The sequence below is a fragment of the Ambystoma mexicanum genome, chromosome 9, assembly GCF_040938575.1.
Source record: "Ambystoma mexicanum isolate Mex_15411 chromosome 9, UKY_AmexF1_1, whole genome shotgun sequence".
In the NCBI taxonomy this organism is placed as follows: Eukaryota; Metazoa; Chordata; class Amphibia; order Caudata; family Ambystomatidae; genus Ambystoma; species Ambystoma mexicanum.
The window spans coordinates 765,908,426-765,934,715 of record NC_090931.1 but is presented as its reverse complement, the minus strand read 5'-3'; the positions used below and the strand labels follow the sequence as shown (position 1 = coordinate 765,934,715).

The window sequence follows — 26,290 nt, the reverse complement described above, 5'->3', positions numbered from 1 at the left end:
GGCAACCTCATAATGAGGCCCCATGTCTTCAGTTATGTTTTCCAACAGGTGATGGGATATTATTAGGCTCTAGGATGTTCTTCCTCGGTTTAAATCCAACAACACTGTTTTGTTTCCTCCCAATGGTGCCTTAATGCGCACAAGGATGGGGGGACATCTGGGGCAGTAAAGGAATGGCTGGAGAGGGGCTTGACATACTATAGTAGAATGACCCTACCCTACCCCTTCCAGTATGACTGAATGCTTTCTCCCATTGCTTTGTCTCCTGTCCCCTGACTTTATTAAAAAACACTGCACATTCTATGTTACATTGTTTTAATTGTTCCATTGCTACCTCTCATGGTACTCGTGTATATGAGTAGAGCTGCAAAAAGGGCAGCATATATATTCTACACCAATATATATTTCTCATACATGTGTCTATAACCTTATATATGAACCAAAACTAAAAATGATGTATTACATTAATTATTCATTTACAGACTTAAGGGGGCTGATTCATGGAATTATTTGTGCCGAAAAACAGGGATTTGTGCGCCATTCTGCCCGCAAATCCCTGTTTAACAAATGGGGATTTGCGGGCAGAATGGCGCACAAATACCCGTTTTTCGGTGCAAATAATTCCATGAATCACCCCAAAAATCGTTTACATAGCTATACAATAAGTTTTAAGCATTTGTAAAATTAACATTGAGCTACAATTAGAAAGAACTTAAAGTGAAAACATCTTAAGTTATGTTTCTCAACAAGAGAAGGGCTATTATTAGGCTTTCCAATTCACTTCCATGATTTAAACCGAGTAACGCTGTTTTGTTTCCTCCTAAAGCTGCCTTAGAGTGAGCAAGGATGGGAGGAAGTTTGCGGCAGTGATTAGGTGGCTGAAGATGGGGCTTAGCCAACAATAAAAGGGTCCTAGCCTATGCCCCCAGTATACATGTATGCTTTCTCCCATTGCTTTGTCTCCTGCCTCCTGACCTTATTAAAAAAAACTGTACCTTGTATGTTACATTATTTTCTTTGTAAGAATATTTGGCAGTTGTAAGGGGCGATTTTGAGGACTTGTAGACAACTCTGAGCTGTTTTTGTTGCTGTGGATTCACATCTTAAAATTCCTCAAGCTAGCCGCTTACAAATATTTGTATTTACAAAAAATGGTTTAACATGGAGTTTTAAGAGTTTTTGTTTGTGCCCCAAACCCTCTTTTGTCTCCTCCCGCGAATGTATGCTTTGAATAATACATGCATAAAACATGCACAGACAGTAAAATCTAATTTGAGCAATTGCAGCCCATTTGTAGCCTTTGTATGTGACCATGAATTCATGCTCCCGCAAAAATAAACATATCTAAAAATTGTACACAATTCCTCAAAATAGCCTCGACTAGTGACAAATACGATTTTTTTCATCTCAACAGGAATGTCACATAGATTTTGTAGCATACTTACTTGTGCTCCAGGAAGACATTTTGGATACTCTGATACTTGCAATGTTAGCATAAGATATGGACAGTCAATTCTCTGACAACATAATTACTTGATCCCAAAAATAAAAATGGCCTTCAAATTTGCCACACTACCTCTAAGCATTCCCGACCACTGACAAATACTTTTTTTTATTTTATAAATAAAAAACATCTAACATTGTATTTCTTGTATCTGCATTCGTACTCCCAGGTTTTATGCTGCTGTTCCTGCATAAATGTTGAGATAAGGCAAGGTACAGGTGAGAGGGTGCTGAGTCTCTAAAGAGTTAGCGGCAAAGTGCATGGTTGCACACGATTCTTATGATATGATATTTTAATTATATTGCGCTCATACACAAGTGTTTCAGAGCGCGACCAAGCAAAGGGAGGGGAACAGGGGATTACAAAAATAATGATCTTTCTAGGCCCAGTGACATTAAGAATGCGCAAGTGCATGTAAAAGGCAAAAGGGGGAAGTGCGTGGGAGGGGAGAAGTGGAAAGTGCAGAACAGAGGAGAGAACAGAATAAATAATGAGTGAAATAAATAAAGAAATAAATACATGCAGTGAAAAATGGTAGTGTAGCCAGACAAGTGGCAAGTGCATGATTAGTCAGATAGGGTATATCTGATAAGTTCAGAAGAAGGAAGGCATGGTGAGCAGGTACCTGGGCCCAAAGGACAGGGGGTGGCCAGGTTCATAGTGCAGAGAGAGAAGCAGATCAGTAGGGAAGAAGAGGTGTAAAGGCAGAAGAAAAGAGGAAGGCCTTTAGGGGCTTCCTGAACTGCAGATGGTTCTCCTCAATTTGAGGGGTGGTCGGGAGGCTGTTTCAAAGGGAGGGCCCAGCCAAAGGCAGAGATCTGCCCCCAGCTCGTTTCTTTGAAAAACAACCGACCCTGAGGGAGTTAGAAGTAGAGGAGTGAATTGCTCGAGAGGGGAGCTATTTACAGAGGGATAGTTGACAGTATTTTGGACCCAGGCCCCAGAAAGCCTTGTGGACAATGCAGAGGGTTTTAAATGTAATCCACTGGGAGCCGATCAAGGGATTTCAGAGCTAGAGAGATACAATCCCAGGGCTTGAGCCCAAGGACAAGTCTTGCAGTCCTGTTCTGGATTAATTGTAAAGGGCGAAGAATGGAGGCATGTAGATTTAGAAAGAGGCTGTTTTAGTAGCCCAACCTAGAGTGAACCAGAGCTTGCGAGATAGAGGGCTTGTCGGGGAAGAAGAGGAAAGGCAGACAACCTCTAAGGAGGTGCAGTAAGAAGTTTGACTTTTTAGAGACATCAGAGATGTGTGCGGAGAAGGAAAGTGTGGAGTCAAAGATGACCCCGAGATTCTTAGCCTCGCAGGTAGGTGTAGGAGGAGGGCCAAAGGAGGCTGGCCAGAGAGTGAGGGAAAAGGATGGTGAGGGTGTACCAATGAGGAGGATATCAGTCTTGATGGCATTTAGACAAAGATCATTGGCGGCACACCAATTTTGAATGGTGATTTGACAGTTGGAGATGAGGGAGGAGAGGAGGTGCGTGAGGGAAGCCTGAAAATTAGTTGTTTGTCATCAGCATAGCACTGGAAGTTTGAGCATAAAATGGAAATGCAGTTGCCAGGTATTGGTTGCAAAGCGAAGGCGAGAGGTTGGACCCCTGGGGAACACCACAGGTAGAGAGGGAGATAGAGGATAGGAAGGACCGAAGTGTTACCTCGAAGGGTCGATCAGAAAGGAAAGAGGTCAGCCAGGCCAGAGCCTGATCGGTGATAGCCAGGTTGTCATGGAGATGATTGAGCAGGATGGTATGGTTGACTGGTTCGAAAGCAGAGGAGAGATCAAGTAGGATGAGGATGGAGGAAATGTTAGAGTCAAGGTTAGATAGCAGGTCTTCACGGATGTTCAGGAAAGCAGTTTCGTGCTTCTGGCAGCTCTGAATCCAGATTGGTTGTCATATAGAGAGCCAACAGAGTCAGAGAGAAGGTTAAGCTGGGAGATGGCCAGCTTTTCCAGGATCAGCTGTGGGTTTCTTGAGGAAAGGATGCACACGGGAGTGCTTCAGGGGGAAGGGAGAGATCCAGAGGCAAACAAATGGTTACAGAAATCATTGAGGGCTGGAACGAGGGTATCAATGTGATCCTTAATGGTTTTAGAGGAACAGGGGTGGACCTGTTTTGATGAGGCTTTCATAAATCAGACTTGTCTAGCAACCTCATCCGGGGAGAAAAGAGGAAAGGAGGAGAAAGAGGGAGGGGGGTTGCTGAAGGAGGGTCAGCTGGCCGGGATGGAGAGGGGAGAGGGTGGACAAGATGTCCTTGGTTTTGAAATTAAAGTTAGAGGCAAGGGCATTGCAAGAGTCTGGGAGGCGAGAGTGGGTGGAGACTGTAGTGGGTTGGCCAGCTCCTTGCAGATGTTAAAGAGTTTGGCCGAGTTGTTAGATGCCACAGAGACGCAGGCTTGAATGTGGGCTCTCTTCTTGGAGCAGACAGTGAGACAGTGTTGCCTTTGGAGCAGACGGCAGGCCAGTTTGTCAGAGGATGAGCAAAAAGCCCTCCAATTCCTCTCAGCTGCCCTGCACTTGCGTTTAAGTCTAGCTAGTTCCGAGTCATACCAGGAATTGGACGTGGCTTTAGACTTCAAATGGATTTTCATGACAGGGGCAAGAACATGACAAGGAAAAGAAATAGAGGAGTAGAGCAGGGACAGGGCTGTGTCAGGGTGTGAGTCAGCCTGAGGTGGGGGTGGGGGAAGAAGGTGTCAGCGAAAGTCTTGATTTACACACGCTTCATGGACCAGATGTCTGAGAAGGTGGGTGGCAATCTTGGGGCAGGCTTGGCTTGGGGAGAGGAGATGGACAGATGGGAGGAGAGGAGGCAGTGATCACTCCAGAAGAGAGGAGTGGTGAGGGGAGGTGTTAGGGGGAGGACAGAAGAGATCAAGACATCAAGTGTGTGACCAGCAGAGTGAGTCAGGCCGGAGGGGAGGATAGAGAGGGGTCACAGAGGTCGCGAAGGATCGCAGATGAGGAACAGGGTGAATCAAGATGGATGTTGAGATCCCCAAGAAGGAGGAGTTGAGTGGTTGAGGCCAGTAGGGAGGAGGAGAGATCTACCCAGTCGGAGAGAAAAGAGGTAATTTGACCAGGGCGCCGGTAGAGAGTCGCAACAGTGAGAGAGTGCAGGAGAAAGAGAGCCTGCTGACAAGGCATTCAAAAGACAAGTATTTCTGAATGGGGATGATAGAGGCAGGAATCCACTTGTGGAAGATCAGGGCTACACCCCCTCCAGGCCTGTTGGATCTGGGGGCGGAGAGAATCTTGTAGTTATCAGGGAGGAGCGTGTCAAAACTTGTGACAGAGCTGGCCGTGAACCAGGTCTCGGTAAAACTGAGGACATCAAGGTCAAGTTCTTCTAGGAGGTGGCAGATGTCAGAGGAGTGTTTAACAGCAGAACAAGAGTTGAGAGTGGCAAGCTGTAGAATGTTGCCAGCCTTAAAAACCTTCCGGGGAGGGGTACAAATCAGGGGTACACCCTGCGGAGGTGTGGAGGGAGCTTGAGATGAGGCAGAAAGAAAGGAGGTCAAATTAGCCAAGGGAGGAGAGTAAGGGATAGCTGCAGATGAGAGGAAGTTGATGAGGCGAGGGACCCATCTATCAAAGAGGAGGAGATTAGACTGAGGGCCTTGGACCATGACAGCGCCATTCAGGTAGACATTATTGATGACTCTAAGGAGTCAAGGAGATCCATGAGGACTTCCCAGCGGGTGCCACCATTAATAGGAGAGGAGGAGATAGGACATGGCACAGAGATCATATGAGGGGTCCATAGATCAGGCAAAGGAACGAAAAAGAGAAAGTCAGTGAGGGTTTGTCTGGCAGAGGCACTGGAATAGGTATCAGCGATGGGGAGACCTGGATTGGAAGCCAAGATATCCTTTTTCAATTTCGTCTTACAAAACTTAGTGAGACTTGAACGATAGTTAATAGAGAAGCAGTTAGAGTAGATAGGAGAAACAGATAACGCCATGAGCAAGTAAAGAGAGGATGGAAGTAGGAGGAATATGCAAGAAAAGTGGTAAGGAAAAGTCACTGGGCTAGCAGGTTACAATTGAGGCCACAGAAGTAATGTGAAAGACAACCCAAATAATTACAAAAACACTCCAATTTGAATTACAATTTTAAGGTCTTTCCTTCTCCAGCACATAGAGGCGCAGCCAGCCCTCCTTGGTATCCACTTGAATGACTGTGTAAAACTACGACTAAACCAGGTGAACTCATCAACATATTTTGTTGCAACTTGAAATGACATTCATAAAACTCAAATGTCATTATTTAGTCTCACATTGCTTTGCACTTAGATACATTGAGGCTTCTGTACAAAATGGGAAAATAAAGCTACAATTATCCTCTTTTTGCTTAACATATTTCTGCAAGGATGTATTTTATTTATTTAATTGTTTGCAGTGGTTAGAGTGGTTGATGTTTGTATAGACTATTCTTAAAGACAAAAACAAAAGTTTCTACCAATTGGAGACTGGAAGATATATGCAGTCAAAATGTCATGTTTCAGACTGGGCTCAAATTCCTGTATTACCACTGAACTGAAGTGTGTGATTATGCAAATAATGTTATCTCGCTGTGACTTATCCTTGAGAAGCAGAAGTCCTTAGAACTGATTTTGTGCACAATGTACTCTAGTACCAAAATTACCCACTTATTTTATTGCTCCACAAATAATGTGACCATTCATAGAGCTCCTGGAAACCATAACAATATCAGTGGTGTGTGGCATAAATCATCATAACCTTCATAACAAATATTGATCAACATTAATTGTGTTTGCTTTTGCATCTTGCAATGTTGCTTTACATGATACCATCAAGTATCAAAGCCTCATGTAACTTCCTGTAACATAATATTCTGTGATTTCTCAATGATGCCAATAAGATGCAAATCAGGCCTCCCTGCATGTCCTTTATCACACAGACCCTCACATATCACATAACCTGCCCTGGATATTAATGAAGGGCATAATTCTGTATACAAAATTGCATACATCCTTTCCATTGGCAGCATCACACTGACATGTGTTACATTCCCTCCTTTTCCTCCTGCTGTGATCACTGCCGACTTCACTGTGGGAGGAATAATAATCATTTTTACTAAAATGCATGTGCCAAAATAATAATGAATTTCTCTGGGAGAGCTCGATATTCACCACCCTCCTTTTCCATAAACAAACATTAAAAATAATTGATAGCAGAAAGACAGTAATAGAATAAAAAAAAATGTGTATCTTCCACTTAAGTGTCCATACTTGAACATACATATGTAAAGTAAAGAAAAATAAATAAAATAAAATATGCACATTAGTCCACATATATATGTCCACATGTAATAAAATAAAATAAATTATGCACTCCCGACTGAAGTGTTCACATTTAAATGTCCATGAAGAAATGGAAAGTCCATATTTCACATATGTTTGCATTCCATGGAATAAGCAGTCTCTCCCACGGAATATAATACCAGTATGTATGAACACAAAAAAAACTTACAAAAAATAATAATAATAATATTAAACAACATCCTTTGTCAAGTCCATTTTGGTGGAACACAGCACAGGAATATGCTCCATGAGCAATACATGAAAAATGAAACAAAGTGAGGATAAATAAACAAAATGAATATCCTGTATTTAGTCCCTGGTATCCAGAATATAGGAACACGCCTCTGGAATGTCCTGTCCCTCAGTCTCTGCACCCACAGTGCACTTGACACTGACATGAGCGTAATTCTTCCAGTTTGGCAGTCCATGAAACCTCCTCCACAGATGTCATCTTTTTGGCATCTGAGGCTCCTTAGCTTCACCATCATTCTTCCGTTCGGGGCTTTCCCGGGGCCTCCTCCTGTGGCATCCTCCTAGGGTCCAGCGCTCCAAGAATCCGGCCCTGCCGGGGTAAGGAATTAGTAATCTCTAAAGTGAATGGAAAAAAAAACAGATTAAGTACTTAGCACAGACCAATTGTCTAACCCTCCTCTTCTACAAGGCCTGAAATAAAACTGAAAATTATGATTAATACACAGTGACTCCTTGGGTTCACCATACTGGAACACCAGAAATCAAATTCATCATTATACAAAAGCAAAACAAAACAATTTTCCAACCGATGCACTCAAAATAATGTTAAAAAAAATACACACCCCATCATAATATTTCACATTTCTAACATCCCTTACCATTCCCATCAATTGCTTGAAATCCATGTAAAAAATAAACCCCACTACACAATATTAGGAGAGCCCAGTTTGGTTCAGCGTCTCTTCATGAAGACAATGGACAATTTTTTTAATGTTACATGTGCAGCTTTATTCCCTTCTGCTTGCTCAACAGGCCTTGTATTTATTTACAAATGTGGTGATAATTCCTTGTACGCTATGTCACACTAGCTCTTGTGTCACTGTGTCATATGCACTATGAATCATTCCCTGTTTTCTGGCAAAAGTGGGCCACTTTCATTAGTTAATTAACTATGCAGGCAGCAGTTTCTATCAGTGTTACTGAACAAATATGCTTTAAAATGCAGAACTGTCAACAAATTTGACCAAAAAACTCCCCCTTGTCTACTACTCAAAAAGTCACATTCTTTTGGTGCCGGGTCAATTTTATGCCCCGATCTGACCCTTACTATAATTTCATATTCACTGCCCCAACAAGCAACATTATATGTAAAAGGAAAAATATTGCCCTGAAAACTGAAGTCTCTCAATTGTTCTATATAATGCGGGCTCTGTTCCAATCTCTCTGAGAAAGATTTAAAATGTATCTGAAGATGTTCTAAAAATATAATGAATACTGTCGGACGCGGCTGGACATGTGTAGCGTGCAAATCTGCTGACACATTGGTACAGCGCTAGCTACTTCACACTCATTGCAGACCTTTCCTCTAATTTCTTTCAAGCGCTTTCAGCGTCCTTACAGAGTGGAGTACGGTGACAGAGGCGAGGGAAGACATGTGGCTGGTGCTGGGCTTGGTATGGCAGAGGGGTCATGAGGAGTTAGAGGTGATCCTGCTAGTCCTTAGAGCCCTTGTGAATCCGTGTCCTGCTGTCTTCTGTGCAGCTGCCTCCTGTCTCCTGTGAGCTCTGTGAGCAATGCCAGGGTGGGGCATAGTGCTGAATGGCTGAGCTGAATAGTGTTGAATCAGTGCTGGACTGCTAATGGTGAGATGGGTAAGAATGTGAACTCTAGAATTAGAGCTACCAAAAACTACCCAGAAAAGTCAGGTTTGATATGTTAGTGTGCAGTGCGACTTGAAGCTAAAAAACGAAGGTGGCTAGCCTGCTTTGTTGCTTTTCTAGGTGATACAGAGGTTCCATCCACACATAGTGGATGTGTGCTTTTTCTGAACGCTCTCCCTGCCTTTGCTCTGTCATTGCTGGCCCCTGCAATTTGATAAAACATCTGTTAAGCCAAAGCATTTAGAATTAAGCCTTAGCAAAGTTCTCTTTAGCGGGGAGTATGAAGGGGTAAAGTAAACACTATCACTTGAGAATTAAGGGTGCTCCGTTGGTCATGGAAGGGAGGGCGACCAGCTCAGTCACACTGAGAAAAATCTGGAGCTGGGGAAAATTACAACTTTCTTCCCTCAACAGCAAAATAAATCATAAAGGCAAGCAATTTCCTCAGACATTTCAATTTCAGATATATCCATGGTAAGGGCCGGGGTAGCCTTTGAACATGTTTGTAAAATATCAGGTCCGGTCCTTATCAAAGTTGAAGATAGACTGAGCACTTCTCTTTTGAACGATTGTGTGTTTCTTGAGAAAGAATTCGAAGGAATTGAAGTAATTGAGAAAGTCAATGACAGACTATGCATGTCACCAGGTGTATTTAATACCTTGCTGAATTACACTATTCACACAACCGACCTGGAAGGCGATCTTGGATTGAATTTTTCTGTTAAGGCAGAACATTCCTACCTCCCATTTCAAGGGGATTTATCCTTTTGCAAGGAATTTTGTGAGCTAAATCTGACCTTGTTAGCAGCCTTAAACATCATGCTGCAATCATTTATATGCCTCTACGAAACACAGGGGCACACAAAGGTAGGTCAAATTCAGCCAAGTTAAAAGAAATGTGCTCCTTTTTGATGAAAAAATCGTCAACAACTTAGATCTGATCTAAGCTCAGACACTTGTGGGATGGGAAAAGCGGTTGACTTGAAGTTGGCAGGCTCTGTCAATTTCACACCCACATTAGACTCTACTGTAGCCTCCATGACTGGGCAGTGTGAACTCTTGACAAACAGCCCAGTAAATCCAACAAGGCAGGCCTCAGTCATAACTACTACTTATGATATGAGGAAAAGGAGCACATAGGGCTTATTATGGCCAACCTTCTTTTTCAAATGGGGTTTCTTACAAATGAAACTGTTATTCGATGGTCAAAGGGAACAAGTTTCGACTTGGAAGAATTTGGTAGCTGCATCTACAATTGGCTATTTGTCCGCTAAGAATATAAAGCTTTGATGTTTAGTAAAAAATTCTCAGAGCGACCATGTAATGCTACATTTAACACACAGTATTTCAGGTACTAAGCTGGTTGAAATTTGAGGGGCCACAACATCTGGTGGTAATGGGTAAACATAATACAATTTTGCAACTTGGTAGCACTGGCAAAGATAACTATATTGAGAAGATGGTGGGAAACTCTGGATAATGAGAGAAGAGAGGAAATCACTTGTCCCAAAGATTTCCATCTCTTATTGTCTAAATCAGGCACTTCCTCTGTTAAACAGATCAAGCCATTTCTCTCAGATGAAGGAATCTGTTAGATAAATAAATTATTGAGAAAAAAGGTGCGCTAAGGATAACAATCAAAGGGCTGACTAAAAATTCAGCATGATTAAACACAGTTGAAATTACAAAAGGGAAAAACACGGTGAGGCATGCTTATCAGAGATGGCTTAGGTCATTAGGAATTTTGAACGATTCCAGTAATTCTTAAGCAAGGATGCAGTCGTATTGTGTGTCGGAGGAAGTTTGGGAAACTTATCTCACTCATAAATTTCGAGCACCTATGGATCAACCTTTAGTTTTTGAAAATAACACACTGCCGGGGCCCATTTGGATGCTATCCTTCGATATTTCAGACACGGGCTGGTAACCAAAAATTGTAATAACTATATAATCAGCGGGTCTGAAGGAGTTCCAAACAAAATATACAAAGGTGATCCTGCACTATGGGCAGACATTTTATTCAAACTTTTCACGCACATTGCTATGGGAGAATATTGTCCCAGTTCTTGGTAGAAAAAACTATAGTCCCTAAATTTAAAAGAGGTGATTGAGGAGATTCATCCAGTATTGGCCAGTTGCCTTGATCAACTCTGCATCCAGAATGTTTTGCCAAATTATTTTTTAAATATCCAACTCAATGGGCTGCGTCTAGCAGACAACTTATTCCGCTAGAAATAGGGTTCAGAAAGGGAGTAGGGACTTTAATGAGCGCAGTAGCCCTGTGCACATGCATGTCTGATATAGAAGTCCTTTCAGGAAATCTTTATATGTGGCTGTGATTGATTTAAAAGCCACATTTGATAACATCAACATCAGTAATCTTTGGGAGAAACTAAGCAAGTGAGGCATCAACTTGGGCCTCCTTCGCATTATTCAGTTAATATATAACGGAAGCTCAATGAAAGTTAGCTTGAATACCCTCTGAGACATATCTAGAGACATACAAGTAATGAAAGGAGTGTGTCAGGGATGCGTCTTAACCCCCACCCTTTTTAATCTCTATTAAGCTGACCTTTGGGACGAGAGAACATCTTGGATGGGTTGTGCTCCCAAATGGTCGGATCTCATCGTGAATACAATAGCTTACGCTGATGATTTGGTACTGCTAGATTAACCCCGGCCGGATTGCAACGGCTCCTAAATAGAGTGGAAAGCTATTTGGGAAAGAATCATTTGACTATTTATCCCAATAAATCCAATGTAATGGTGGCCACAACTAAATAAAAAAATTAATTGTATGTCTGGAGATTGAATAAGACTCCCATTACAAGGGTAAACCCAATAAGCTATTTGGGTTATACTATATCTGCAAAAGCCCAACTTAAAATTCAAAAAGAGTCAATGAAGGGAACAATGCGATCATGCAGCTAACTAAAGAATGTGTTACAATGGATACTGTGTGCTTATTCCTTGACCCCATTAATAGAGTTTTATAACTTAAACATTACTACAACGATATTGTATGGCTGTGAATTGATAGCCTTTAAGAACAGGAAATTCTTGGACCTTTTCAAAAGGAAGATTTGGATGTCAGTGCTTGGTCTTCCCACTTCAGTTCCAATTAGCGTGATGAGACTAGAACTGAGCCTAACCTCTTGGCGGACGCAATATTTAAAAAGGAGCCTGTCTTACTTAACAAACTCTGTCCAGTTCTTAAAACCTTCATTGGGCTTTTATTTGTTTGAGTGTTTAACCAAGAGACATGACACAGGTTTATTTCTCACATATTTCCATAAGGGATCTGCAGTCTTTCTGCAAACTATTGCTCTTGATGAATAAGAATCAGAATATGTCAGGAAAAAGAAAATCAAGCTTTGGGACAAGAGGATGGACTTTGAGGACCTGAAAAGTTGCAAACTTTTTAAAGGAAAAGAAAATCACATATTTCTGTAGACAGGCTTAAGCCCTACTTAAATAATGTTCTGCCCCAGACACATAGGGATTGGTATTTAACATTGTGTCTTACTTGTCTCTCAAAGCACAGGTTATTGGCCCAAAAATAGGTCTATTCATTGAACTCAGAGGTTGTCGCTTGTGTGGACAGGTTCTGTCAGAGTCGCTATTTCATTTAGTAATGGAATGTCCAGTGCTAATAAGTGAAAGGATCATACATTTGGCCCAGTTTGCTCATTCAATTACTGAGGTCCTAACCAACTTTTCATGGGGTAGGTGTATGTTAATCGCTGTGAACTCTCAAAGTGGTTAAAAACCACTGAACAGGTTATCATGCCGTGTTCTTTCGAGAGAGGGGCGTCTGCTACCTTTTTTGTATTTTTGGAAGGAACTTGGGGTTGGTCACCCTAGGTTCCCTGGGGGCAACCAGACGTTGACTACCTGCTCACTGTGCGCAGAGAGGCACAGCTTCACCTCACGGATGAGGCCCAACAAGGCTGAAACACGTGTATGGGGTTGTTGTTGGTACTCTTGTTCAGAAGAGAATGGCCATAGCATTTCGGTGCTGGACTGCCCATGTGGGCGGGACAAAGACTGATATGCAAATGGATATTTCCCATCTGTGAAAGGTACAGGGAGCAAAAAGCAGATGGCTGCGAACTCTCAAAGTGGTTAAAAACCACTGAACCTGCTGTGTTCTTTCGAGAGAGGGGCTCCTGCTACCTTTTTTGTATACGTGTATGTTAACCTGTAACCCAGAGTTGATCTTAGCTCTGACCAAACTCTTACTAAAGATGTTTCAGAGCTTAAAAGGGTAACGGAACATGGAGAACATGACTGTGCATGATTTGTGAAGCCTAAATTCACAATTTCAGTAGAGAGTTATCATCTAATGATGATGTACAGATGTGATTACTTTGGAGTATGTATGTCATTTAATGAATGATGTACAGATGCAATTATTTTGGTGTATTTAAGAATTTTATGAGTGATTTTATTTGTGCAATGGTATTTTCTTCACTATGAGTTAAGGTAATGCGTATATATGTTTTATTTGTCAAATAGTGTAAAAGTTTCAATTGTGAACTGAAAAATACAATGGGCCTCATTCTGAGGTGGGCGCAAAGGGATACCGGGCACCGGTAATGACACTGGTGCCGGTAATCCCTTTGTGCCCTATTCCGAGGTCCCTTAGCGGGTCCCTCCCTTAACGCCTGGTTTTATTAACGCCCGTTATTGATGCCTTCCCATTAAGCCCTATGGGGGCTCAAATGGGAATGGGGAATGGCTTTTACAATGGAGACTTACCGGTCCCGCCAAGGTCGGACTGGACCGGTAAGTCCCCATTGAACGAGGGCGGATACGGTCCCGTTATTGGTGCTAGTCATGGCGCTAATAGCGCCATGACTAGCACCAACCTCGTAATGAGGCCCAATCTCTTTTTAATAAAAACATATAAAAAAATAAAGAGGCTGTAGTGCTAGGATCACTTTGGGGTGATACTATTAACATTCTTGAGGTGGAAAAGATGAACAACTGGTGTATAACACCAGTAAGCAGAATCAGCATTTGTCTGATGTATGAGGGACTCTGGCGCAATGTAAAATGTAGGGCGACTGCCTATGAGTAAAGTAAATATCTATCTCCTTAGGGTCTGCAGGTATGTCAGAGAGATCATCCAGAGAGACTACTTGCTCAGGCTCTGTTTTTAAGTCACCCAACTCGACCATACATGTGATTAGGGTCAATGGGGCAGTCTGCAGAGATGATACTGAAACTGCTAGTGTATTTGTATGATTTTCAACCTTGTTCTATAAATCCAGGTCATCTTCCTCTCTGGGAGATATCCATAAATAGTAGGAATAAAGTGAATAAGCTTGTGGTTAGGTTTCTTATTGGGGCCCTCAACAACTCACTGTAGTTTTCTGAAATTGCTTCTACTTTTCAAGAAATGACATCTTGCAAAGAAAACACAGAGTCCTGTAAGGATATTTGGCGTGTTACAGCACAGAGTACACCACTACTGCACAGGTAGCATTTTTATGCAGCACCACTACATGGGTGTGGGGCATTGCTATATGTGTTGCCAGAGTAACATGGACATATAAGTAAAGACAGGCTATTCAGTCAAAAACGATTTTTACATATAAGATGCAAATCCATTTTACAGTTAAAAGCACACATCTGCACATTCAAAATGCACACAATTTTTCACCTGAAATGCCTATGTTGCAAGAGACACATTTGAAAATGTAATAACTAACCTTATTAACAACTAACCTGACTAATAAAACTTCATTTAACATAACCCACTAATAAAAAATGTGTCTCCACTGCAGAATTAGGCCTACTCTGAAAGTGAACTTTTAAACGCACATTCATTTTTTTCTCTGCTGCTCTGTCCACATAACTACAGGAAGCAAAGAGCTCGAAGGAGCAGGAAATCAGTTTGCTACAATTGCCACTGTAGAAGTGAGCCATTGTGTAGTGAGGGAGGAGATGACATGATTGATTCTGATTGGAGCAGCGTCATAGCAAGTATCATGCTAGAGGCTGTGATTAGAACTTTGCTGGGGAAGCTTGAGAGGAGGGGGAAGGCAGTCGACATCTTGCAGAGCTGGGAGAAGGATCTCTTTCCTGGCTTGGGCATTCCTGCTGCAAAAGCTGGGAGCTCCAGGCAATAACCCCGGTTTGAGAACGGCAGATGCTTGTTCTCACTGGTGTTGATCTTCAAGGGAGCCAAATTCAGAAAGAGAATAGCCGGAGAAAACTCATGCTGAACAGATAAGGTAATTACAGAAGCGAGTGGGAGCTGTGCGAAAGGGCGCAAAGCTGTTCAGTCAGTGTATTAGAGGGAGTCTCAGTCTCTTATCAGCATATTTAATGTTACCAATTGGATATATTCTCGCAGCTCCCTCTTCATTTTATCACAAATAATGTTGTACCATTTTATTTATTTCTGTAAAAAAAGTTAAACTGTGTTTAAATGGAATTTCCATAATACAAAAATATTTGAAAACAGATAGCTAGTGTGTATTATTTTTCTCTTTCATTTTGCATGGGGAAAGATTTAAACATGGGTAGATTTTTAAACAGTGCAATTGTCATTTTAAAGCAGATGTGTGCAGGATTCTATTCAGTATGGACAGTTGTGAGTGACTGTTTGTAGCATAGCCTGTTGGAGGTACATGAATCAACGGGAAGAGAGACTCTCTGGACATAGTTCCCTACCGTATATGAGGTAGTGGAAATTACCACAAAAATACCACAATTGCCCATGGTGGCACACAACACTAACACTGAAAATGTGGTATCCCTAAAATGTAGGCCTGAGGTCTCTCTAGTGATCAAGAACAATCTAGATAAAAAAACAAGGGATGTTGGATATTGGGGCCACAAATGAACCAACCACTATACCAACCAACCACGCAAACTACCGCGCATACCATCTAAATAGGTCTGAATTCTGAAATAATGTAATGTATTATTGTCATGTGTGACCCAATATGAATACAGAGAGTGATTATTGCTAAAGGTATTTTGGCGGTAAGAAAATACCGCAAAGCCCCAAATATCCACAAAATACCGAACAGTCCAAATGAGGTCACCTCAATTACTAAGAGCAGAACATTGATCACGTGGCATCTAGGGTACTTGCTATATTTGAAAAAGCACTTGCATATGCTATTCCCCCGTTCACATTGAGACAAGCAGTAACCTGAGAAGGAAGATAGCTCAGGAGGTTAGCTCATCAGCAACGTGCTTGCCCTGGAAGCAAAACGACATGGAGCAACTCGGGTTCAATCCCCAGGTCCGCGCTTAGAAACCTCTGGGTATTAAGCACGTTATAAATAACCAATCATATCATATCATGTAACTGTTGTAAATCATTATTTACTCTACCCGTATTAAATTGGGACAATAAGACACTTGAATGCATGCTTATGTCCTTGATGCAATTATTAGTCCAGATTTATACCTAAAAGATCTGCATAATTAAATATTCACTGATTCTTTGTGGTTATTTTATTCATTAAACCAGAGCTGCAGTCCATGGACATGATGTTAGGTGCCGAAAAGTAATTTGATTCCATGGAGTGGCCTTTTCTATTTACCACAATACAAAGGGTGGACGTAATAAAACAGTTAATTGCAATGACCTGGCTACTGTATTGAATACTGTTGACTACATTAGTTGTGAATTACTGTCTTGTTTCCGGTTTTCAATGGGCAGAGAGACCGTTACAGGGCTTAGTTTATTTTTACTCTTGCAATCTAGCTACTGGCATGTATCATGCTGGTGAAGCTCATTCACGGAAGATCCATATTTATACCTAGTGGTTGATTGTCTCATGATATATCTTCCTTTCCTCAAATGAATTGTTGCTTCATTTTTAAAGAGGTGGTATCAAAAGGCTCTCCTTTTGGCCTTAAAATGATTAGGAATAAATAAGAGTTTTTCTCTTTGAACAGGGCTACTTGCTCTCTGGCAGGGGGTTTCAGCGGTCCCACCAATGTAGGTTTGCTAGTTAGGGATTTAGATTTTGCATGATGCAAAGTTTCTTCACATTAATAATTATTTAGCAACTCTTGAATTGCTTTAACAGAAGATCAACAGCTGGGTGACATGATCTTTCTATTTTATGTCTGGCTAGAATATATTATCCAGGTATTTCTTTTCAGGTTTAGGTATCTTAGTCTGGGTTGAGGCCCATCGCCGGGTGAGTGGAACAATTGACTTTACCATAACCTTCAGAATTCGGTGTCCCTTAAATGGAGACATGTGGTGTCTAATTGCATAATTTCAACACACCATTCCAAGGTGCTGGCCAACCACCTGCAGTTAAGATGCAGCTCTAGAATGGACTGTGTTTGCTGCCAATATCTTTCTACGGTCTTGTTGGGGGGATGATGCAGCAGATGGGTGAGACTTACATCATGCGATTCCCTCTTTGGGTAGTGAGCTATAATTATCTTGATTAAGGTACACTTTGTAAATTAGATTCAACATTTGACCCTAACATTCACAAACAGCTGGCTAAACTGGATATGTATTAACTGAAAGATATATTTCACGAAGACACATACTGTAGCTTGCATATTTAGGAGACTGGGTGAGTCCACCCAGGTCCATCTGCTGTAATATCACAGGTTAGTTGGAACCTGGTGAAAATTCTTCAGTCAGTTCCTAGTGTGCCAACCAAAGGAGAATGCTTAAATTATATTGTGCTTGTAGGCACAATATCTTGCTATAGCAATGCTGTATCGGCAGGCGATGTCTTGGCAAAAGGGTTCCTATTTGACAGATGAAATTGAGAGGCATCTCTGTGAATGCATATTGATGATGTGACTGGATAAAGATCTGTGCACACACCAGATCAATGATCCTTCAATGTACATATTTGCATCATGCACAGTATAGCCTTCAAAACATATTTAAGTGTGCTTGAATAGCCGCTGAAGCCTAACAGAGATGGCAGATGCAAGAAGCTAACTCTCTCAATGATATTCGGTCCTGCCCTGTGGTACACAGCTTCTAAAATTAGGTCACTAGTTGAATTTCCAAAATCATTGATTCAGAGTTACTTGAGAATCCATTGTTTTTTCTGTGGGGTATGTGGCCTCTTTTGCAAGATATGTCCAAAACTTCTGTGGCATTTCTCTCCGTTTGCCCCAAAATTGTTTTTGACAGGGTGCAAATAGGCCCCCTCTGCATGATTTGCCACATTTACACATTGGAGTGCAACATGGAGGTGTAAAGTGGAGGCGTACCTTCCTTCATTGCTCCTTTTTGCACTTTGCTGTGCAAAATGTTTTAATGCTGCCTGCAATTTGCGCATGGCGGGTTGGGTTTAAAATGGGATTTTCGTGGTGTAAAAAGCAGTCACATTCCATAGAAATCTGCAGCATTCGTCCCAGCATGAAATTATGTGGAGTGTAAATGCTTGAGTATATGGATGATGAAGCGAAAGTGAGAAACAGGATCATAACTTATGATCCCCCACAACTCCTCACAGCATGCAAAGGAATGAACATATGGCGTGGAGCAAAATGAATGTGTACAATGTGTACACATACATTTTACACATGATATCTACTCCATGCCATAACGAACATCCTTTAGATATTCCGCCAGCACATATCTTCATGGTGTGAGAAAACCTTCCTGAAATTACTACCTACTAAAATCAGGCTGATTCCATAGTAATACATTGTACATGCCTCCGCAAACTTGAATTGTAGAAGGCATTTTCACTTTTCCACCAACGCAGTGGAAAAATGAAAGAGTAAAGTTGACTTCATCTGTTTTTCCTCTTCACTTTTCTAGTAAGTGGTGGAAATGAGGATGGTTGCATGGAGTGCACCTTAGTGGAAACATATGTAGTTCACTCTGTGCAATGTACTCTTTAATTTTAAAGGACCCACAAAAGGGTAACCTTTAAGGGCTCTCGCATCATCGCCTGTTTGGGCCTGTCAGGGCCATGAAGACCCCAACACTTTGCACTCTAAAGACCCGATTCATGGAATACTTTGCGTGGAAAATAGGGCACTAGCACGAGCAACTGCACGTAAATCGTCGATTCATGGAAACAAATGTGCGGTACTTTTCCTGAACTTACGCTGAGTTCACGCTGACTCAACATGTCTTCGCGAGCCATCAAGGGCCTTGCGCGATACTCCACGAAGAGCGTGGGCGTGGCTTGTGCAGAGGGCTGGAAAGGGGGCAGAACACCAAAAATGGGCAAGAACTTGTGAAAAAGTGGGCATTCCAAGGGACGGCCTGCAAGCAGTCCCTCTCACGCGCATTATTGCATGGCACGAGATGTATTCATGGTTTCATTCGCGCAACCTCTCATCCAGGAAATGGCCACGCAAGTCCTCCAGACGGTCCGCCACTCGAAGGCAGACGTAAGTACACTTGCGTGTAGGATTTACAGCACGGAGGTGGGGTTGCATGTTGGATTTTGTTTGGGGTGCGTGTACTCAACCGGGGTTCCAATGTAACTTAGGGGTTTGCATACGCAGTCTCGCAGGGTGCAGGAACGGTTTACTGAGGTTCTCACACATATGAGCTTCGACCGAGTTACGATTTTTCATACGCAGATTATCGGGGTGCCAGGAACAGTTACGGGGACCATGCAGAGGGTCCCTGAGATGCAGGTCTGCTGCGGGGGACCCCACAAACTGTTTGAACGATATGTGTAATTGCACCAACCGGACTGCACAAGGGTACCTGATCTTGCAATTTGTGCTGTGCGTGTTAGGGGTGCCCCGGGCCGTGACTTGCGAATACAGTTACTTTGCCCAAACAATTCCATGAATACCTGGGGTGCGCATTTTACATTCTGTTTGCACGCAGTGTCCTTTTTGGCGCTTCAGGCCTTGCGGGATTTCTGCACACATTTCCTTGAATCGGGCTATAAGGTACGTGCCTGGCCCTTCCTTCAGCTACAATGTAAAATCCTCCATGGCCAAAGGACTATACGGACATGCCTCTGCAGTACCTGTCTTACCAACTATCACAGCGATGCATCAACATTCTCATGACTTTGCTTTCAGCAGACGCGCTGCTGAGGTAATCCCTCAACTGCTTAGTTGCAGCTTTGTCCAGCATGTGCCTCACTCGTCTGCTCCCATATAGGTTCTTTCGATTTTCTTCGGACCCAGTAGGCAGGGCATTACTTATGATCTCCTCACTTTCGTCAATCGCACCTTCATGTACATTATGGTGCACTCGAGCTTGCTGTCATAATAATGACCCACCTTATAACTAGCTGGTAACCCTGTACCGCACAACCTATCATCACTGTACCCACCCAGATGCTTATGTGTTTACTTTTCCCTTGCCTAGCCTGCTGTGCTCCAGATTGCACTACCATTATTTACCTGGACCTGGCAGGCAGGACATAACCTACTCTCACTTTAGAAACCATCAGTATGTCTATGCGCACACCTGCTGTCGCCCCCCCCCGTACCATAGGTGAGGCGTTACCAGATTGTGCACCCACACAAATGGTGTTTTGCTTATTTACCCCTGTACACTTGAAGTAGCCCCCGCCCAACATGGGGTGCAACTTTCAATGTGCACCCTCCCTATCCTTTCTTTCAAAACTGTATAAATTGGCTTGCACTTCATAATTTGTCTCCTCGCACTTTCTGTAACTAGCGCCGTTATGCATGAGGGTCTGGGCACTGCTCTAAATGCAATCAATGAATAAAGTTAGCAAAGTCATGAATGCTAAATGCATTTCAAGAATTGTTGATACGGCCAATCCCAGCAACCCTCTAACAATACCAGCTCACAGTCAAATGTGGGGACAGCTATCCCTCTTTTTTTAGAAAATAAAAGGAGAAATGTAATGTTGGAAGCACCTTGTCTGCTTTGATAACACCCTGTGTTCCGTCACCAATATTGTCAGTTACAAAAAAAGTAGCTAACAATAAGCAAACATTTTGGTATGCTTCTGATTTTATTTAATGTGCAAATTTCATGTACCCCTTCTGCCGTGTTATTTGATCAAGAGACCCTGAAGAGAGGTTATTCTCCGAGCAGTGCCTTTCATGAATTCATTGTTATTATGCCATTTTCCTGAGGGCAATACATTTGACCACTAACCTTGTGCTGCCTTAATTGGCTGTAGGCACGTTGTCGTACACATGTCTATCTTTGTAAATAATTAACTCCTCCTTCAATGTAAACTGTCCTTATCTCAACAAGAAAATGGATAAACAAGATAAAGAAAGATAAATGTTAATGTTGAAAAGTATATAATAAATCCAAACTTAGTACTGTGATGTTCTAGTTATCTTTACTGTACTCAAAGTCATTCATTAGATGATGTGCACCAGCCACTTAGTTTGAGATAGAACCTCAGCATTGTAATCAGTGCATTTAAGTATTTATTGGCCGTCCTTGTTGGGTGATGCCTCTGTTTTAATTCTTCCAAAAATAGATGGGAATGGATGTTAGCTGTTTTAATTGGGGTATGCAGTGTGGCTACCTACTAGGATATTTGACCCCTGATACTCACTGTAACTGGGATTGGCTGTGGCGAGGAAAGTGAATATTGCTGCCCTACATGTTGATATAAGCCTAAGGTAGAATTGGTACATTTTGGGAAACCCTTGAAAATTCTGGCAATTTTGTATTCCTTGTGAGCAAAAGATAAGTGTAAACAACGGGGATGTAACTCTGTAACCATATTGCGAATCTGTCCTTTCAAATAGCATGTTGTGATCCGTCTGTAGGATGCTTGTGTGTCCGCCTTGTCATTATTTGTATTTGTAATTGTGCTTGTACTTGAACAGTATCTGAATTCGCCCTCGAATTTGAATTTGAACTCGAATTTGTATAGGGAATTGATGCTAATTCATACTTATGTATTTTGTTGAAGGCAGTTCATGTTCTCGAGCCGGGAGGAAAGGCATACTTGATAAAATGGTACATCACAGTGTAGATTTACGCCACGGGGATATTCGGCCATTTGCATACATGGGTAAGCAAACATGTCTAGTGTGTTGGTTTTAGGTAAGGTTTGCATTCACAGGCGAGCAGATCCAAGACAGGGTTTATATATCTTAGAATGGGTCCACTCCTTTATTTAACTGCACAAATCAAACGAAGCTGAGAAATAAGCTCAGGGGTGGACTGGCCGATACGGAACTCTGGAGATTTCCCGGTGGGCCTCTGCACCCTGGGCATCTTTTCTGTGGTATTTCCAAATTTTCTCATAGGAAAAGCATTGGGCTTGCTGAAAATGTGTAATTTGGGGCCACTTTGAACTTTATTTCCAGGGCCTCTTTTGGTCCCCAGTAATTATTTCCAGGGCCTCTTTTAGTTCCCAGTCCAGCCCTGAATAAGCTTGACCCCAACCCACATGAGAAGGTACAGTCATGTCAGGAGGGGGTATTATTGGATGTGTTTAGCATCAGAGTGGGTTAACTAAAAGCTTTTATAAACAAGGTAGGGTACACTACACTTCCACACCTGCAGTACACAATAAATAGCAGTACCACTAGACTTGCAACTAGCGGTCAGGGAGGAAGTACACACGTTTGAGAATTAAAGCATTATTGCTTAGAGGCTTCAAAGTGGGTGCCTACACTCATGAGTGTGACGAAACTGATAGACAAACTGTATTTTGCCTGAATTGCACCCATTAAAAATGAGATGCGGATGACACTAGGTAAATATAAGGTATTTTCTATGTTACGTGTAATGTCTGCTTACCATCAAGTATGCCTCCCTCCCGGCTCGAGAACATGAACTGCTTTCAACAAAACATAGATCTATTCCAACTTGCTTGGATGACTTTTTCTCTAATTTCCAGATGTAGATTTCAGTAGGGTGGCATGCATTTTCTCTTAAGATGATGTGTTGGTTTTTAGTTGCAAAATGGCGGAACATGATGCTGAGTGGTACATGCCTCTGAACGGCTTGACAAAATGCAGCATGGCACTCAGAAAAGAAAAATATAATTCCCACCAGAACTGCTTAGAGTATGTGAGCATGTGTTTACAGGAAAATGTGTGGGATAGCATACAGGACAAATCTAGTGGATGAATAGGTAGCAATTCTGAGCCAATCAACAAGGTGCAGCTCAGAACCTTCCATGGCATGGCAGAGAATCACAGTCAGTATACCCAGACATTTGCAGGGAACCATATGATAATGATAAGCAACCTCGGAAAAGGCATGACAAATTAGTGGGATGATCATTGCAAACAAAATAAAAGTGAAGCACAATCCATGCGCAGTTATACACAATGATGGAAGATGATCATGAACATGGATGCTAGTCTGGTACTCCTTGGCGCCATGCTTATACAAGTGGGTGGTTTAGAAGAGTAGGTGATTGTTTTTGCCTCCCATGTGCTGCTGGGACCCGAATGCAACTACCTGGTAATCAGAAAAAGTCTTGTCTGTGAATTAGGTGGTTGTGAAATGTAGATCATTTTATGGTAGCACTGAATGAGTAACGGAAAAAGACCACAACCCCATGAGTGATTTCCCTGTGTAAAGATCAGGAAGCAGGTTTTGCTAAAAGAGAGGAATCGATAAGGCCAAAGCCTGTACCGGGAGCAGACACAGCACCTATCAATAAAGAGAAAAACATATATCAACTGGTAGAGTGTGTATAGTAATAAGTCTGGGCATGGATTGTGTGTGTGGTTTGGGGTGAAGGTTGTTTTGAGATGCACTTACAGCCTCACAGTCAGGCAAAAGTTTCAGGCTGAGATAAACCTATTAGCACATATTATCTTGTCAGCAGGGTGTGTTTACCGTGGCAGAAGGTGTATGTATCATTTGTAGTTAGTATTGACACATATTAGCAGCACAGAAGGAGAAACAAACTGTTAATGTTACGGCTGCAGAGGTAATAGATAGGGGAGTGTTATACGCCCTGTGTTTAGTTGCTGTATCTGAAGTCATTGTTTTAGTGATGTGTGTGGAAAGAGCTGAAACAAGTGGAAGATGGAGTGAGAAAGGTTCTGTGGCAGAAGCCAGGTAAGCGTGTTAACATGACAGTAGCGTCACCATATTGGATGTCAAGGCCTAGTACACAATAAAAAGGTTAGAACGCAAGCCTTAATGTTGAACTGCGGGGCTGTTTAGCTCCATCCCCAAAAAAAATCCCTTTTCCATTCCCCCAGAAGAGAAGCAGAGGTCAGAGCACTCGCAGTGCACAGATCCACACCACTCATATCCAGCTGCAGGCCCTGAACATGGTGGGAACAGAATATTAGCTGTAGGGAGAAGCAGGAAGGGATGCTACCTTTGAAGGACAAATTCATGAACATAGGGCATAAGGTTCTTTGTTGCCAACAGACCAGGTGAAGATTTAAAGTACTACTGCCCTCACCCAAGGAGCAGTAATCCCATTTGAATTGCAAGTAAACACGTAATTAGAGTAAATAAATCCATGAAATTGAGACTCAAGAACAATGGCCCAGTCACGTCATTGCTGGGCACCTGGAGTGTGAAGGAGATAAGGGGAGATCCATGTCTGAAACCTTCTGTGATTTGGGACAGGAGGAGCAGATGTGATGCTAATAAATTCAGTACAAGGTTGAGAGTGCAACTTCTGTTCACAGTGTCTGGTATAATGATAAAGCCTATTGTCTTATCAAAGCGGAGTTGGCCTCTCCAGTTTAATTTGAATGTGTCTGGATCGGAGGGGTGCATATCACATGACGGCCATGATTTATTAATGTGTCAATATGTTCCACAGCCCATCCCATAATCAGATTAAATAGTGGTGATGTAATGGGCCATGTGTGTAAGGGAATGGGTGTAGATACAGTGTGGCCAATCGGTCCAGGGACTACATGGTGGTATTACCATGTTCTATGGGTGCTAGCCAATGAGGGTGGTGGGATAACATTGTAACCTATGTATAGCAGTTTTCTGCTAAATAACCTGTAACTTTTTGGAACGTGAGAGCTCTGTGTCAGTTTAGTTCTACAAGTCTATTTGAGACTTTTTGCCTGTAATAAATCTTGTTTTCCCTTGCAAAGACATGCAGCGATTATTTGATCTCTTTGATTATTGTTTTGTTTGTGTTTTAGGTTGCTATCCTCTTTACAATGGGGATGGCCTTGTGTGGTCATGGAAAAAAAGAGATTGGCATGATGCAGATAAAATCAACACAAGATGTGACCCTGCCTCCAGACGTTAGCAGATGTGAACATGTAAAAAAGTTGAAAAAATGGCAAGTGACCTGTAAACAGTTTATTTAAACATTAGGTACAATGCCGCTGCCATAAAGAGCAGAATAGGTTGCGCCACACAAGCAGTGCTTAAAGGCAGAGAGCACCTACATGGTTAGAAAGCTTGCAGCAGACCCAGATAGGATTACACAAATGAGCATAGACATGAACATAGGTAGAAGTAGATGGCAGCATAAATGGGCAGGCAATAAATGTATGGCGGTATGCAACGCAGAAGACACAAAGAAAATTAACATGGTAGAGACTGAAGCAAATTTTAGGCAGGACTGTGAAAGACATGTATACTGAAAAATGGACTCCTGAAATCAAAACAGCTTTACACACACACACAGTCCCAAGCCATGCAATATTCCGACAGACACTTGTGTTGGGTGACAAGGCCATGAAGCAAGGGAGCTCCAACACGGGAGCAAAACCACTAGATAACAGTTCCCAGAAGTGCACAGCATGCAACTCCAAAAGTTAATTAGCTTCTATTCATAGCAGTAGGAAAATACAGATAGCTTTTGATCACCAGGTACAAGAAACTACAGTGCCAAGGAGCATTTTGATAAATAAACACAAATAGCATCAAATACGGCTTAGAATAGATGAAAATGCAGTCTGAAACAGTGGTCAACAACCACGTGATTGGAACAATGGCCATTTAATCCTGGTTTAACTAGACAGCATACCCGCTATTTCCGTGGTCTAGCCATACACAGGGGCAGCATCAAGGTCACTAACAAATTGGCAGATGGAGTTCTGAGGCCAGGGAATAGGAAGGGAGTCGACTTTTTCAAATTTAATCATAACAGTCCACCCATCTCTTCTTCCCTACCAAGCATCCTGGCATTGCATTAAAGTGTCCAAGGTTGGATGAGCAAACCACTGACGAATTAGGACTGTGTATGCCTAGTTGGCTAGTGACGCCAAGCAATAATTTAGCATAACATAGCATAAACACTTTTAGAAGAATTACCATAGGAGGAGCCATCAGTTGAGGAATATCCAATAATAGTAGCCATCATGTATAGAATGTAAAGGTATTATATTCCGTTAACCAATGATAGAAGTTGTTTACTTATCACTAATCATAACATATGTGTGAAGTATTTTGGACTTAAAAGCTTGTGTTTTACATTGTAATGTTCACGTTTTTTTTTTGTATTTCGCCATCCGATTCACATTTAAATAAAACTGGTTGTCCTTGTGCACTTGTATTTTCTCAATTTTCTTGAGTTTGTTTCATTATTGACTATTCATTATTGATTGGGACAACCTTAACATTTGGTGGCAATGCTGAGAAACTCAGCATCCGGTGAAGGGTCAAGGATTACACAGAACAGCAATAATTCCCAAATAGCACCAAACAGCCACAGGTACAACACGGAATGCAATACACACCACCGCCACAACAGCAGATATCACAGCAACTGC

At 42.1% G+C, this 26,290-nt stretch overlaps 1 long non-coding RNA gene across 1 annotated transcript in view; it reads left to right on the top strand.

The window, feature by feature from the left end:
* The window catches only part of LOC138488593 (uncharacterized), a 245,463-nt gene extending 219,398 nt beyond the window's left edge, over positions 1–26,065 (top strand). Inside the window, exon 3 of the long non-coding RNA XR_011274689.1 lies at positions 24,710–26,065. This is a non-coding gene — a long non-coding RNA (uncharacterized lncRNA). The remainder of the gene's footprint in view (positions 1–24,709) is intronic.
* The last annotated feature ends 225 nt before the right edge of the window (positions 26,066–26,290 follow it).